Here is a 17,398-nt window from a genome sequence, read left to right on the forward strand (position 1 = left end):
TTTAAATATTTTCATCAAAAGCACTTTAATGGCAAGCTTTCATTATTTTTTCAAAACAACATTTGCATTAATGATTGCATACTTCATACTTTTTAGATAGCTTTATCATAGCAATTGTCATTCTATAGAATGCCTAGGTATTATATAAAATGCCTAGGAAAATTATGCAATATTCTCATATATCTCATGCATATTCTCAATATTTCATACTTTGCATAAAAACGCCGGGCATTCTATAAGCCTAAGTATTCTCTATCTCTCTATATATAGATATATAAATACATATTTATGTACTCTCTCTCTATATATATATGTGTGTGAGTTTGTGCGTGTCTGTGTGCCTGTGTCCATGTAATACATATATGTTATCATTTCAAACGATTTTAAGAAATAAAGAAACTTAAATCCATTTAATGAAAAGCTTAAAATAATCTCCAAGTTTAGAATAATAAATTCAATGCTGTAGAAGTTACAGAATACGTTGCAGAAAAATTCAGCATTAAAATACTGAAATTCTTCTGTAACACATCCTACCTGAACAATGCGAAAATTTGCTCTAAAGGCCCTTAGGTTTCTCTCAAAAAAAAAAAAAAAAAAAAAATAGTGCCAAAAGATTTAGCTTACAACCTCTATCCTACGCTGAATTTGATACCTTCCGATCTCAAGCACAGTACTAAAAGAACAGAAAAAACTTTCTAGCCTTTTCCAGTAAAACGCCAACCCGACCTTCGCTGTGAATTTCACAACTGAATAAAAGAATGTGCTAGTAGTGGGGTGCTAGACTAAACTTACTCCCGAAGGGTGGTAATGCAATAAAAATGCCCGCAGCGGATCTAAGAACCCCACCACCCATCTCATAGCCTGTTATGAGGTGTCTCGTCTATTGCACGCGTAAAAAAAGTAACTTGAGAGTTAAACGTTTCGAGATGATATCGAGAAGTTTGCCCCCCCCCCCAACTATGGGTCTTCTATTTTCTCTTTTATATGTTGTTATTATTATTATTCCCCCGCTTTATCCAGAACCACGCCCCTTTTGCCGCCCCCCTCTAGTTCCTATCTATGTCGGTTCTCGCTTACCATTGGACCAACAAAGTGACGCGAAAGTCAACGGAGATATTGGGAGGAAAAACTTTCCTCCTCTTTTTTTTACCCTCGTCAGGTCTTTCATGTTTGAAAAAAGTAGATAAAAAAATCGCAGTGTTCCCTACGGTAAAAGCCTGCTATACTTCTTTTTCGTACTTAGTCTCTTTTTTAAGGTGGTCTTCTCTCTGTCCTGACTATTTTCATGCGCTTCTCCTCTTCTTATTTTCTTCTTTGAGGGTCTCTGGTCCCGACGTTCTTTACTTCTCATTTTACTTTCGTTCTTTTCCTCCTTTTTTCTATCTTTCTTTCGTTTCTGGCTCTTCATCATTTGCCCATCCTGTTCCCTGGTACCAACTTCTTAGGACTATTTTCTTCATCTTGCTTGTATTTTGTTAGCTATCTGCAGCTAACTTATCCTCCTCCCATATCTTTTTTTTTTTTTTTTTTTTTTTTTTTTGACCTGTCCGGAGTAAGCTACTGTTTCCTTTCTTTATCAGGAAAGATTCAGCGCAAACTTGTTATATTCCTTTAACTATTTTGACCTTTGATCTTTTTATTACTCCTTCAATTCGCAGCTTTTTTATGCAAATTTTATGCAAGTTCTAATGGATCAAAATTTAATTTTAATGAAAAATTAAGAAATTTTGTGATGACTGCAAAAAGAAGTCTCTTTCGGAATGAAAGGAGCATTATAGCAGAATAAATACTTTGACATGACATTTACCATTTACCATCTAAATATCCTATTATATTATTTCTCTTATTAAATTATAGACAATTGTGTGATGATTTTCAGCTATCTGTTTCAGAAAGAAAGACACGAAATGTTTTGTCGTGACATATACCATATTTCCTTTTATTAAGCTCTTAAAATTGGTTTCGCGGTGCTTATTGAATTTAAACTAAAATCAATCTTAGTTACATAAGTAATCATGCAAACATTACGATTTCGATGATAGAAAAAGTTTTTATTGATGATCTGAACTTCTCTTAAAGTTCATGCGAGATACAATATATTAATTTTTAGGAAACGGATAAGTTTTAATAATGTTCCTTCGAATATCGGTACACGAGATATAAGCTGTTCTTTTGTACAGGTAATATGTCTTCTAAAGCATGTAAATATTTTACATGAAATGGCATTTAATTTACATGAATGTAAATATTTTTCAGGAAATCAATCGAAAACTAAATTTAGCATTTATATTTTATAACGTTACGTAGAATTTTAATTTCCCTATACTTTTACTGAGTCAAAAATTCAATAGACCTGCTTGTAATTTATCAACTAAAATTTATAAAAAGATATATAACTAGATGGAAATTCATTGATTTATTAGTTAGGTGCTTAGCAACTATTCGGAAAAATAATTTTTGGAGATAAAAATGTAGGACTTTAAAACATTTTTTACTAAAAACTCATTTTGCATGATTTAGCAAACATTTATTATTATTATTATTTACGTGTTCCGCCCCAAGGCAGTACACAGAAGGGAGGGATGACTTCGTGGGGGATTTTCTAAGGGAACTGGCTCGTATTAACGCGTTGCACATGGGGAAAGCCACTAAAACGCACATGCAACCAGCGGGATTCGAGCCTAGGACCGAACTACCAGTATTCAGGGACTTTACCGCTCGGCCGCTGATGGGCATTTAGCAAACATTTGAATTTTAATTTGATAATTTGAAGTGATATTGGAAATCTTATCTGTTGAATCTGTGTTTAGTATACGAATTTTCTTAGTTCGCCAGAAATTCAGTTAAATGATTTCAAAATTTTCATATAGAATTTAGTAATAGGTACGAAAGGTACCAGAATTCAGTATAGAATGTTAATTACGATGCTATATGTTTTGTAAATCTAAAAGTAATATATTACTGTATTTTTGGAATTTAAAATAAGAAAAAAATGCCTATATTGTTCTAAACTTTAAAACGATACAATTAATTAATCTGATTGTTTTTAAATGAAATAGTTAGCTGCATAATAATAACTGCCATTGCCTTCTAATAATATTGCATTCTAATTAGTAAAATTAGCATGTGTATATGTACACCAGTTAGACAAAATTCATCTTAATATTTCCTTACTTAATTTGCCTAATTTTAAAATTTAACGTATCCTTTTTCTTAAAAGCAAAATATAATAATGTCTAAAATTTTCGCACGTTAAAGTTGCTGCATATATATATATCTTCATAATAATTATTCCTTTTGAAGAGAAGTAATAATTAGTTAATTCATTTTAAGTAACATTTAAAATGGGTATTGTGATATATTTTGTCATTATAATATAGATGCCGAATTTTTTTACTATGAAAAATTATTTTGAATTAATTGAACCATTATATTTTTTTAATGTACAATGTATTCTATGTAATTTCTTTTACATATAACTGCATATCAGGATATTACAGTACAAGCGGTCAAAAGCATGATGCCGAAACCTCAAATGTTTCAAAATTTACATAAAAAAGAAGTATTTCCTTGATCACATTTTCATAATGGCCGTGTTGCTTTTATAGCCATGATTAATTTCTTTTGACCTATATATTGCCTTATCTATGTGGGTACAGCTTGTGTATATACTTATTGAAAAACATTAAGAAGAATATTCTTAGACACACTGTGTAGGGTTAGCCGGCAGGAAGTTTGACGTGAATATGTAAATTATTATTTCAGTGTGCTAAAATGAAAGACCTGAACTAAATGCAAAAATAAATAAACTACTAATTATTACTAAATACAACTAAATGCAAAAATAAATTAAAAAATTTACAAACTAAATTTGAAAACTTCATGAAGGTTATAATTCTATTTCCTATCCCGTGAAAAAACTTAGGAAATAAGGCTTCTACCAAAGGCAGATCGAATATTCTTAGTAAAATGGTTTCATTACGAAAGTTAATAAAATGATGCTGGACCATGTACTGCTAGTAAACATAAAAATGCTGCAAGTATTAACTGCAAACAAAATAAATATCAAAATATTTAAGAAATGCGTTTATTGCATTACACTGTTTACTTTGCTAAGCAAAAATTAGAGAAATAAATCAGGTATTTTATCTTTTGACCAAATAGCGATACTCTGAGAAGTGCTTAAGTGCAAAGCTTTGCGGATGATAAATTAAAGATCTTATATTTCGCGAAATGGCAAACAGTTGCTTAAGCGAGGAGGTGATATGTAAGCCTAATGTAACGTTAATGGTAAAGAATTCTGGGAAAACTGGATATATTCATGATAGCATAATATAACGTTACTGGTCCAGAATTCGGCGTTAAAGGCGATCCTAATATCAAATTACATTTGATATTTCAAAATAAACCGCTGTCCGTGAGAAACGCTTGAATCCTATGACCTGTGAAATAATTTGACCTCACTCAATTGACCTGTGAATTAGTTTGACCTCAATTTAAAAAATTGATTTACCAATGTATTTGTCAAAGCTGCCATCATTATCTTTGCTAATTTTTTGAATTTGTAATAGAAAATGTTGTACGAAATCGCGCTTTTAAAATAGAAAATCCTCTACACTTGCACATTTCGTCGCAGAACTGCTCTTTTAAAAGGAGCCGCCGAGAAAAAGAAAGCGAAAAAAATAAAAGAAGTGTTAATAAAAGAACGAAAAATAATAAAGAAAATAATAAAAAAAAATTTCCTTTAACACCAGCATCAGCATGCGTAATGAGTAGCGGGAGTCTTCATTTTCTTCCAGTCTTCCAATCAGGGTTAACATCGACCCGCAGTCGCTCCCGCACTCTCCTTCGAATTTCCAGGTTTCCCGAATTTTCGAGTCCGAAAAAAACGAGGTAAGCTTTTCTACCTTGCTTCCATCTACGCCAGATGGCCATCGGGGAAGGAATTTTGCGCCCCCGCGACTGTCCCCCAGTGGTCAGTAGTTGAATTCGAATGCCGAATCGAGGGGTCGATTCCTCTCCTGAGCCCACCGCACATGCGCATAAAAACTCCCGTAATTATTTTCGTTTAAATACATGCTCTGGTCCTTCTAATCGATACTAAGGAGGAATTCTCTTCCTGCCATGTTGCTAGGTGGGCTCAGTTGCTAATGTTATAGAAGGGAAAGTAGGCTTAGCTGTGGTGTTTTAATTCCGCAGTAATTTTCGCAAGTGCGTATTTCAAATGCCATTTAGTTACAATTTATTTCTACGACTCATTTTCTCGCCTAACTGCGAGTATCAAATAGATTTTAAAATATGTTTAATACATTTTTCTTTACTTTAACTCCGCAAACCTTGAGAATTTAGAAATGAGGCGCTCTTAAATTTGCGTAAACAGTTTTGTATTTTAATGCAATAAAGAATGAGTTTACTATTCTTTATGACGAGAAATAAAAGCTTAATTATAAAGGCAAATATTTTTATAGTAAGACAAGATTATCTATTATTCCTGAAAAAAAAAAAAAAAAATACGAGCATAGAATTAATGAAGAAGCGGAGAGCATCTTTTGATAATGATATTTATGCATGACAATGCGTAAATCGCTTGGCAATTTCATACTTAATACAAAAAGTTATTCTTATTAATCGCAGCAAACAAGCTTTTTAAATTAAAATACTTGTTCGATAATTACGCTTATAAATAAATTATTTTAAATGAGAAAAATAAGAATATTCCTCGAAAGCTTTTTAATAAATTTATATAAGCTTTGTATAAATTTTCTATAATTCTGCATAACTAAGCATGAAATTGTGAACAGATTTTTGATGGAATAAATTAATGAATGTAAACAAACACTAACGTGGATTAATAAATGTAAACATTAATTCATTTTTGATAGACTATAAGTTAGGGAATCTCATACATTTCATTTCGTCAAAGTTTAAGTTTGAATTTTGTTTTAAAGTCTTAAGTTTGCTTAAGTTTATGTTTTAATATATATTTATTGTCTGTCAAGAACATTTATTAATTATTTTTCTTAAATTCACTCAAAACTAAAAGCACATAATGTGCTCATAAATTTTTTATTTTTAAATAAATATTTGCTATTTACAGTTTCAAGAATATTCTAGAATATTCTAGAATTGAAAGAAAAGTATACTTGCAACAAAAAAAGCTTTGCTTTTAAGAAGTTGTGCTAGCATCTGCAAAAGAACTTTTCTCATTACATTTATTTTATCTTTCAACCTCTCTTCATACATTTTCAAAATTTACACAGTGTTTCACAGTACATTTTCGAATTAGAAGAAACGTTTTCCTCAAACTTCATTCAAAGTTTATATTGTAAATTAAATTCTCAACTGTTCTTTGTGGAATAATTTATTTCAAACCGTATTTTATTCGAAGTTATTGCGATGTTAAATATGTGTATTTTTAAATTTACAATCAAGAATTCTTATCATAAATCGAACAAAGATTCCTGTTGCCATCTTCTGAACTAAAGTGTCTAAACACAACAATAAGCAGTCGAAAGTGTATCTTAAACCTGGTGGGAAATAAAACTCCATTACAGGACAATTATTCGCAAAAAAGAAGTTACAGAAAGGCAGAATCAAAAATGAACTACAATTTAACATTCTGAGGTTGAAGCTGATAGATTTTAGGAGAAACATCATTATTTCTGTATTGAAAGTTATGGTTTTAGTCTCAAATCAATTTATGATTCGTAGATAACATTCTGAAGAATTAAATTTCTTAGAAAAGGAATTCTAAGAAGCTGATTTTAGGCTTCATATGCAGATGTTTGAGCAGATACGACAAATAACAAAAATTCTTGTATTGCTGCAAACTAAAGCAATTCAGGTTTAAAAGTTCAGCTAATATAAAATTAAAAAATTCAGTTTAGACCAATCACTACGACTTAATTAAGAAACGAGGAAACAAACTAATAATCAGTAGTAATTATAATAAGCAAATTTAATTCAAATGCTCCTGTGTCTCTCTGGTTTTATTTCTGACTGCCAGTGAAAACGAAAAGTAAAATATTGTTATATCATTTTACAACTTCAGAATTCTGAAGAACAAGAATGTGATTTCATTTTGGTATAAAAATAAAGACTTGTGTCTTTTATTCTTTAACATATTGGAATGAACTAAAGTCTGGAAAGAACTGGAAAGTTTATCTTAGTTTCTTTTCATAAGACCTTAAAGAATGAACTCAAATAAAAATCATTTAAAATTTGCTAGTATTATTGATAGCAGTGGTTTTCAAGAAAAAACATAAACGCGCGAAAGTAAAATTCAAAATAAAGCAAAAAATAAAATAAAAAAAAATTGTGTTTGGCCGCGATTTAATTCAAACTCCATCGATTTCGAACAGATCTTTCTTCGTCAGGAGTAAAAACATCTTGTCAAAATTTGCTGCCAACATGTTTTTTCTCCCGACGAAAAGTGATACACATATGGTCGCCCTCGAAATTTATAGAGTTTCAATTTAATCTACGCCAAATGCAAGACCTAATTTTTTATTTTGAAATGCACTGCTTTAGTCACTAGCGAACTTAAATGAAAATATTCTATATTTCTAAACATGCTAAAAACATTTCTAATAGATTTTGTGTATAAGTAGTTTTGGCCGAATTTTTGGGGGTGGGACAAAAAAGAATCTTCAGTTATTTGAATAACAGTCCGTTACTTCTGAGATTACTTATTCTTTGATTTTTTATTTTATTTTTTTTTTTTTTTTTTTTTTTGTTGAAATAATTTGAATTCTCAGTTTAAAGTTCTATTAAATAAGTACTTAACTACTTATCTTAAATTGAAAAAAAAAAATACAATGTTTTGCATCACAAAGAGTGTAGTGTATGACTGTTATGGATATTTGATTAAATTTCAGAGTTCAATTTAGTTCTGAACTCTTTTTGTTGGAAAACAAGAAACGGTTCAAATATTTGCATTATTAATTGTATTACTAGAGAAATCTAAAATACATGAAAATATTGCACAAATATTCTAAAATTAGCAATTTTGCCTGTTGTTTAAATTGGGAAAGATTATGTATTAGAATATGTGTCATGCATTTACTTCATTTGCATACTTTACATTCAAACCATTACTGGTGATTTTAAATTATCTTATTTTATTATGCCTGCATAATTTCACTCTTTAAAAAATATACTATGTGTATGAATACATATTCTTAATTTTTCTGTTAAAATAAATGAAATGAAGTTGTGGACACATAAAATTATCGAATGATTTAAAAATTTCACCTTTTAAATTAGTTTATTTCTTTGATGTTTTAAAGTGCTAATCTTGTATTGGTTGTAATCAAATTAGTACTGCATAAATTACGTTTTGTACTTAGATTGAGATAATTAATAATCGAAAAGCATTTCTGAAATTTATTGCAAACAGCTCTGATAAAGGTTAAAACAGAATGCTGATGATTCGGAAATGAGTCTTAAGCATGCTAGGAATAAAGTGTATATATATATACACTTAATCTAACATATTTTTGAGTATATATATACATATATAATCTGTTACATTTCGTATACATATATAATTTATTATTAGAAAAAGTATTTATTAACGAATTAATTCGTGTCGAGAAAGTACCTATATACGTTTGGGATTATAACTTTGTCTATATACTTTTAATGTATAATAATTTTTTCTTATAGTGGATTTGTTCTCTAAATTTCTCGAAAATCCTTTAATATTAAATTTCTCATTTTACATATCATTACTTTTGGGTTTGTGTATTTCTTAACGCTTACCTATATAGATGACGAAATACGAATTGGGTAATTCAAGAGTTAGATTTGGGAACAATTTGCCCTTGAAAAGGTCTGTCTCCTGCCTGCTAACAGTTATTCACTTTATGCAAATTAAAATTCATTTAAAAAAATGTTTTAAGTTTTTAAGATAAAAAAAAATTTAGGATTGTATTATTTTTTTCTTGTATTTACATGCTTGAACTTTATTTACCTATGTTTTCTGGAGTTAATAACATTGCAAATTAGCTCGCAGCAGTAATAAATTTATTTTGTTTGCAGCTGAATTTGCATAATTTAAAATTTTAATTTGCTTTATATGAATGAGATTATAATATTGTATTTATTAAATTCATATTTCATTCCTTACAGCAATGGCGCAAGAGAATTATTTAACTTTATTAATTAGTTTTTAAACATTATTATATATGTATATAAATAATTATCTATTATATTTTGAGAATGAAAATCTATCTTTTTGGTATTGTGTTATGTGTAATTTAAAGCCACCTAGGCATGTTCTATCTGAAAAAAAAAGCATATTTACACGCTCTATGAGAAAAGACTAAGACGACAAAATATTGCTACAAATGTAAAATTGTTTCCATGTTAAAAATTCAAAAATTATGTTCTTGAATTTAGCTAAATATTAGTGCCGAATTTTCGCATTAATGTAGGCTTAATTTTTTTTTTTTTTTTTTTTTTTTTAAGACTAGCAATGCTTACTTGATAGCTTTTCTCAAATTTAAGTAACTAGCGAAAAGTTAGCACTTCCTTCCAAAGCATATTGTTATTTAACTATTTATCACTCGTAAAAAATGCTAAAATTATGCTTATCAGGCGTTACTTCGCGTGTAATTAAGATCAAAAATGAGAATATTTAATTATATGCAGTAAAATAAGAGTTAATATTTTCATGGAGGAAAACAAAATCTAAAAAACAAAAGATAAATATAAGCATTTTGTATTATAGTTTTAAAACTTCGTTTTAGATAAAACTGAAAATATGAATTTTAAATTATCTGATTATTGAATCAGGATTCCCTGGTGATTTTTACAATCTGGATAAAGAAAGAAAATTAGATCAAATACGAAACTGGAAAATTGAAAATAGGCGCAGGTAATCTTACTGAATATGCATGAACGTCACAAGAACAGAAAAGAAAATCCATGTGATGCTTCAATTCGTTTTAAAAAATGCATGAATCTTTAAAATTATCAAAAGGCCTTTATTTTAAAATTCGTCAAAACGCTTAAAGGACTTTCAACTCAAATATCCAGTAAAACTAATAAATTTGTAAAAAAAGAAAATTTGTACCTAGATTAGTGCTCATTTTGAAAGTAAATTAATTTTTTTTAGAAAATTTATCTGATGGCACTGAATTTAAATTTAAAGAGTTGTATTGTACATAAATTGTGGCTTCTTTACTCTCGAATGGTTCAGGGTAGTCCCAAGAGAGATAGTGGAGAAAAATGCGATAAGTTTATCTCGAAAATATTTAAATTTTATTTAATTATTAACAATATTTTAAATGCGCAGCTAATTAGTATTAATTTAAGCTAACCAACTGCGTCTAGTGTAACCTTAATAAATTTTGTTGATTCAAAGAAAGTAATTTGAAAAACATTTTTCTATGAAAACCAGTTTGAAAAACACATCTTAGTCTTTAAAATATTGCAGTACCATACACCTAGCAAAAGCGACACTTCCCCTCCCCCCCAAAAGAATCCGATGTGGCCTTTTTTTTACTGCCTATAAAATTATCACATTTTTTGCTGCACTTCATTTAAACTTATTTCCTTGCATATTCTAACTTAATTAACCGATCCCTAAAAGCAAGTTGAAAATCCCAGTCGGTTTTTGTCGTACTTTTGTCAAACTTTATAAAATTTTATTTTTTCACCACCAGGAACCAGTATATAGCAATATAAGTTTAATTTCGTCATTTGTTCCAATTTTCTTTTACGTTACCGAAACATGAATATTTTCCTCATTTAAAACACTTCTGTAACTGGAAGTAAATGACTATGACAAACGATTGCAAAAGTAAAGGCTGGGGAAGGTCTTTTAAGCAGCGTGAAAGGGATGGGTATGCATATGTATATAAGCAGATTGCAATAAAAAAAGGCCGTGCGCAACTAGATGTTATAGCAGTCTCGTATATAAAAACTCAGCGTCCTACGGCTAATCATTTTTGAGCTATGCGAGATATATGCGTACATACATACGTACAGACGTCATGAAAAATTTAATTTTAACATCCATTTTGAAAAAAAAAAAAAAAAAAAAAAAGAATCCTCTATACCAGGGTTTTTTAAACTTTTTCAGTCGCGACCCCCTTTTATCACTCAGATTTTTTCGCAACCCCCAGGACCCCATAATATTTACGAAAATTTTGTGAGACCCCATAAGCATTGCGCTAAACCGACACACGCGTGAAGGTAGTGTGTGTGTATTTAATTATGGCAAAGCACACGAGGGCTATCTGCCTAAGGGGAGGGATGCCTTCGTGGAGGACTTTCTAAGGGAAACTGGCTCGTATACACGTTACACATGGGGAAAACCACGAAAACACCCATGCAGCCAGCCCGTTCGCGGGATTCGAACCTCGGACCGAACTACCAGTGTTCAGCGACTTTACCGCTCGGCCGCTGGTGGGCCCACACGCGTGAAGGAAACTGTCAATTTTTTCACTTGTACTCTAATATACTATTACAGTTTCAGGTCATTAACTTTAATTTCTAATTTTAAGACATAGAACATATGGGAAAATTTTAGATAAGTAACGGACGAAATGACAGCGTCACGTGCAAAGCAAGTAAAATGAAAGTTTATATTACAAAAAGAATGCGTCGAAACTTTTTCGTTTTTTTTCTTTGTCTGTATTGTCTTATCTTTATCTATTTTCGGATACATTGTGTAAAATTATTTGGTAATTGTAAAATTATTATACTAAGTTAAAGAAGTATTAAAACTGCTAATTTTTTGCGACCCCCTGCTGCAGGTCCCGCAACCCCCCTGGGGGTCGCTACCCACAGTTTAAGAAACGTTGCTGTGGACTGTACGTACAGATGTACGCATAGATGTCAAACAAAACAAAAATACTTAAAAAAGTACTTAAAATTGATTCGGAGACAGCCAAAATGGATATTTTTGATGAAATATGATACCCGAAATTTTTCGCAATTAGAATATTTCCTTTACCAGAAAGCAAAAAAATGGTATTGTTTGGTTAAGAATAAAAAAAAATTAAACCTGACGCAGTTTTATGGTGTACACAAATCTTTCAAAACGTGTTAAATTTAAAAAATAGTACATTATATTTTCCATATCCATAATTTCAGCATATTTATTCGTTACTTTAGTTGATATGATATATAATATTCCAAAATCAGAAATTCTGGAAATCTGTTGGAAATTCCAAAGAAAGGATAAAATGTAACTCAAATGATATAAAGATATAATTGTAACTATTTTCATAAAAACTAATGCTACACAATCATGAGGCAATGCAAAATTGCTTTTGCAGATGTATGTATTTATTTTGCAGTTGAAAAAGAAATCGTAAGTTTGTAGCCTAAATTTAAATTACATGTAGTTTCTGTGAAGTTTGTAAGACCAAAACATAGCCGGAAACCTCAGCCAGAAAAAAAGCATTTAAAACTATACCATCTTCCTAAAATTTTAGTTTAAATTTAACCAACCTTTATTTTTTAAACTCAGCGCATATTAAATCCTCTGCAATGCTTAAGAAGTTAATGCAGACACAAAATTAAAAATATAATCATAATGTATTCTTAAATGCTGAATAATGTTTAATCGAATTGAAGCTTACTTAGTATGCTTTTACAAAAAACGCAGTTATTCAGTTTATATTCAATAAAAGTAATTACTCAATAACTATCAGTCAGTAATAAACAGTGGAAGCTTCCATTTAAGGGTTTATATTTCAACTACAGCATGGTTTACAGCATTTTTACTTTCTTGTACAAAGTAAAGTAAGTGTTCTCATCGCGAAAAATTTCGGGCATCATATTTAAACGAAAATATCCATTTTTACCACGAATCAACTTGAACGATTTTTTTATGTGATATCTGTAATATATATATAAAATAAAGGACTCTTTTCTCCAAAACGGATTATAAAGTGGATTTAAAATGGAATCAGAATAGTTTTTTTCTTGTGACGTCTGTAAGTACGTATCATAAATTATTAGTCGTAGAATGTTGAAATTTCGTACATGGGACTGTTATAACAACTCTTTTATTGATATTGAAAGAAAGTTGTCATATTAGATTAAATTAAAATCATGACATCATACGTATTAACTGAAGTGTCAAAAGTTTTTGTTTTCTGGTTTGGCAGCAAAAAATTATTTATGAATTGTTTGCTGCTTGGAAAGAAGGAATTGATTCTATTCCTGCTGAAACGTTTTTATGCATTTTCGTTTCAGGTATACAAAGAACCTATATATATTTTTTGGACCACAGCCTCCTCTCTCATCTGGCAAGCTTACCCACAAGTATTATTATAAATATTTAAAATTTTTCTGTGAGAATCGATGTAGGAAAAGATATATCTTTGTTAAAGTGAAGGAATGCTTTATGACCTCATGTTTTATGACCATCACGAAAGATACATCCGCTTGTGAACAAGAAGGAGATTAGATATCCCTCGAAATTTAATTGCTGGATTCAATTGCTCAGTGTTACGATACTTAGCTTTATGGTGTGAAGATCTTTGATTCGCATTCCAGATGAAGCCTAGATCTGTGCAATCTGGAATTTCTTTTAGTATAATCTTATAAGGTATTTCTCCTGCCCTTTTAGCATGCCTTCGTGGTGTAGTGGTCAGCACGCTCGACACGTTTTCGAGAGGTCCGTGATTCTATTCCCGACGAGGGCATTGCTCATTTTTCACGTCTTCTACTTCCGAAATAGTCTAATGTCTCTACAGTGGCGCCCGAACTAAAAAAAGATGGTGGATGATGATTCTCCCCCACCAAAATTTGGTGATTGGGTTCTTCAATTCCCAGTCGCCCTCTGAAAGGGGAAACATATAAGGTATTTCTCCTACCTTCTTAGCATGCCTTCGTGGTGTAGTGGTCAGTATGCTCGACGCGTATTCGAGAGATCCGTGGTTCGATTCCTGGCGAGGGCATTGCTCATTTTTCACGTCTTCTGCTTCGAAATAACCTAATGTCTCTATCAGTCTCTTAAAAGGCAATTTAATAAATGTGTCTGAGATAACGCTTACGATAAGGAAAAGAGAAAGTGCATTTTTTCCCAGAAGTACAATCAAATTAGCTTCGATGAGAGTTAGGAAGGGTTTCTGATCACATTCGATGTTTAGCGTACGCAAGAATTTAAATTTTCCTTTCATTACTCCCGCATTCAAGACCGAGTTTAATGCATGAACAACATAGGTCTGCTTACCCAAAGACAACCTCATTTTTAAAACAGTACCTCTCTAAATTCACGAACACAACAAGAAATATCGCCATTTGATTCCTCTTCTTCAGTATTATAAGATGAATAATACCTGAGCTTTAGAAGTTCAATTTAAGTAAATGGGATAAAAAAAAAGAACACGAAGCGAAGTTCTTAAGGGGATTAAATTTTCATTTAATAAACTTAAAAATGCCTTTCCAAGGAAGGAAGAGAGATCTACTGTTTGTTCTAAGAAGTTTCCACGGTTTATAAACATAGGGAGATGGAGATCTAAAATGGCTTTTAACCAAACAAACAATTGGAGGTCCGCTGTGCATTTGATGTCAGTATCCCGCATGTTTGCTTGCTAAAATATCGAGTGCATAATTCGTCCATCTCAATTTCAACGGATCACTACGCGCATCGTTAGCTGCATGTTTTATGAATAAGTTCCCGTTGAGTATGTGTATATATCAGATATCTATCGAAATTTGTTTGATCTCTCTCTTTCCAGAATTTTTAGTGGGAAATCAATAGGATGGGGATCTAGTCTCGTGTGACAGATAATATTTTATTGCTTTCTAGGGGTTGGGAAACGAAATTTTATTTGAGAAAGCAAAGGAATACGCAATAAAATTTGGGTAGTTAGGAAATGAATTTTTTGTTTCTTCTAATGTTCCACACTGTATGCGTTTTGATGATATTTGTGTACCAGATTTGTGCAGTGAATGTTACGTACTTTCTAAAAGCTACCATCTTGAAAATGCATTCATTATTCTGTAATTATAATAATGACTTTTCTTAATTTACTTAATTATAGTCTTCTTGCCTTAATTTACTAAATTATACTCAACATTCTTGTCTTAATTTACTTAATTATATTCAATATTCTTTTCTTAATTCAACTGCTAATTTCAGTTATGAAAACATTAAACGATATTTTATATTTCATTATTAATTTATCTCTAAAGAACTATGACGTATCTTATCAGCCCCAATAGACTATTAGTTTCGAAACATGAATTTGCCTCGCTTTAGTTTTCATTCAAGTCTGTTGTCATTTGGAAAAAATGTAAGATCTTTATCTTTCAAATTTAATCTATATGTTGTAGTGCCGTGTGTCCCCAACTTGTCAGCGATTGTGGTAGTGACCGCTACGAAGTTTGAATTTACACAGACACGTAAGAAGGGTTTAAAACCCTTTTCATTCAACTTTTAAAATAACAGCTGCGTCCACTTGACGCTCACAAACTACGCCGACCCGGCGGTTCAACTGAAACAGAATGTAAAACTGAAAAATAATGACTAGATGAATAAATAACGAGATCACTATCCACGAGGCTCTGAGATCTTAAACTAACCTAACCGCGTTCTAAAATACCGCTGAGATTCATCGAGCTTACTAATTAAGCAGTTGAAGGATTCAGCAAAAACTGCCGAGATAGGCACACAAGCCGAAACGCGCGGTTCTTAAATTTCTACCTAGCAACCTTCACGTTCGCGATTCAAGAAGCACACCTACAATTTCGTTTTCCTTCTATTTAAATTCAGCTTACTTCTGCTAAGTTTTAATATACTGCGCGCTCTACTACAATTTACATACTCTAGCATTGGCAATTCTAGGGGAAAGTAAAGGCTTGACAGGAAAGATAGCTTAAAATAAATGTTAGTTAAAATAAATATAAACCCTATAATGTTATCGATTAAGAAACTAAACTACTGAAAAGCAACAGATGCAGTTCTTAAGAACATTACATTTTTAAAACATTTTAATTTAATTGATTTCAATAAAAAGTTTTATAAACACACACACGAACATTATATATATATATAAGTTTCCTCTTTATCAAATATGCATCAGGAATATAAAGTTCCCATATTACTCATAATATTTTAAACCAACCTTTTTGGAAGACCGTTAAAATCTTAACCCTTTCTGAGTGTTTTTTTTATTTTAATATTAAAGCATTTTTATTTTATGATTCAGTTTTCATTTAATTTTATCCTTTTATATTATATTATCTACCGCATACACTTACATAATCGTTTACATAATATGAAACCTCATAATAAACGCTTATGCTATAATCTGTTTTTATAAATAAAGATTAGACTAAAAATTAGTGACTTGTTAGCGCCTGTTATAAAAATGCTCAATCATAAAACAACTCGTTTAATTGTACGGTTCTCCTCCCGTAATAGAATCTCGGCCATATCATCCAATCCGTCAAACATAAAGCGAAAGAAAGGCGCTCTATTTTTTATGGGTTTTTAATTGCTTGTTCGACACTCTGTTGTTATTACAGGCGGTAATTCGATAAATCAGCTAGCGAGAAAGAGAGAGAAGAGCAGCAGAGCGAGATTTTAAAACACCGACGACGCATAATGAGTTAGTTCAAGCGCCGCCGCTAGAGGGCGCTAGTCGTTCCGGATGCAGATCGCGGAAGCTTACGCGAAGGATTAGTGTGGGTTGGATGTAGAGAAAGCCAAGGTATGGAGGAGAAATCTTCTCTGCAGAGATATGCAGGATTTCGTTGCTTTAATGAGCAAAATGCGGAGTTTCATTTCTTTTTCATGCCCTGCTTATTAAGTTTGATTTTCCTCACTTTCAAAATTACAGCGTCTAGAAAAGTTAGTTCATAAATTAAAATCGTCCACAGTCAAACGTAGTAGTTGAAAATTATAAATAGCAAGCAAAACCATAGGAAAAAGATTTTAGTTACAAGTTTCAGTTTTACCATGATTTAAAGAAGAATTACATTAATTTAAATAAAAATAAACATGTGTATCACATTTATTTAACGGATGCTGCCAACTTTCATGAAAACAAAGATTAATCTTATCCGATAAAAAGGTAGTTAGAATAATTCGAGGAAATATGTTTAAATGTAGATATTTTGATTCTATGACTCAAATTATGCCAAGCTTAAAGTAAAGTTCGACTGAGCAGTTTTTAAAAAGTTGGCTCTTAAAATTTTAGCTCCTCAATGTTAATTGAATTTGGTATATATGTTACGGTGAAACACCGAAATCTGGAGAATGTCCACTTTCACCGGTGAATGTCAACATTCACCTAGTCGCTTGGTGTATGTCCGAAATATTTTCCAAATACTCTTATTTCTGACTTACACCGGTTAATGTCGACATTCACCATTTACTAATGGTGAATGTTGAACGTATAAGAATATTATATTTTCTTCTCCGTAA

General features: G+C 31.1%; 1 long non-coding RNA gene across 1 annotated transcript in view; it reads left to right on the forward strand.

The window, feature by feature from the left end:
* Positions 1–4,651: 4,651 nt before the first annotated feature.
* Positions 4,652–17,398, forward strand: part of LOC118191350 (uncharacterized) — a 237,146-nt gene continuing 224,399 nt past the window's right edge. The window contains exon 1 of the long non-coding RNA XR_015044349.1: positions 4,652–4,893. This is a non-coding gene — a long non-coding RNA (uncharacterized LOC118191350). The remainder of the gene's footprint in view (positions 4,894–17,398) is intronic.

The sequence above is a fragment of the Stegodyphus dumicola genome, chromosome 12 (genome assembly GCF_044657685.1).
Source record: "Stegodyphus dumicola isolate Sdum_Otavi_A_Nest chromosome 12, ASM4465768v1".
NCBI lineage: Eukaryota > Metazoa > Arthropoda > Arachnida > Araneae > Eresidae > Stegodyphus > Stegodyphus dumicola.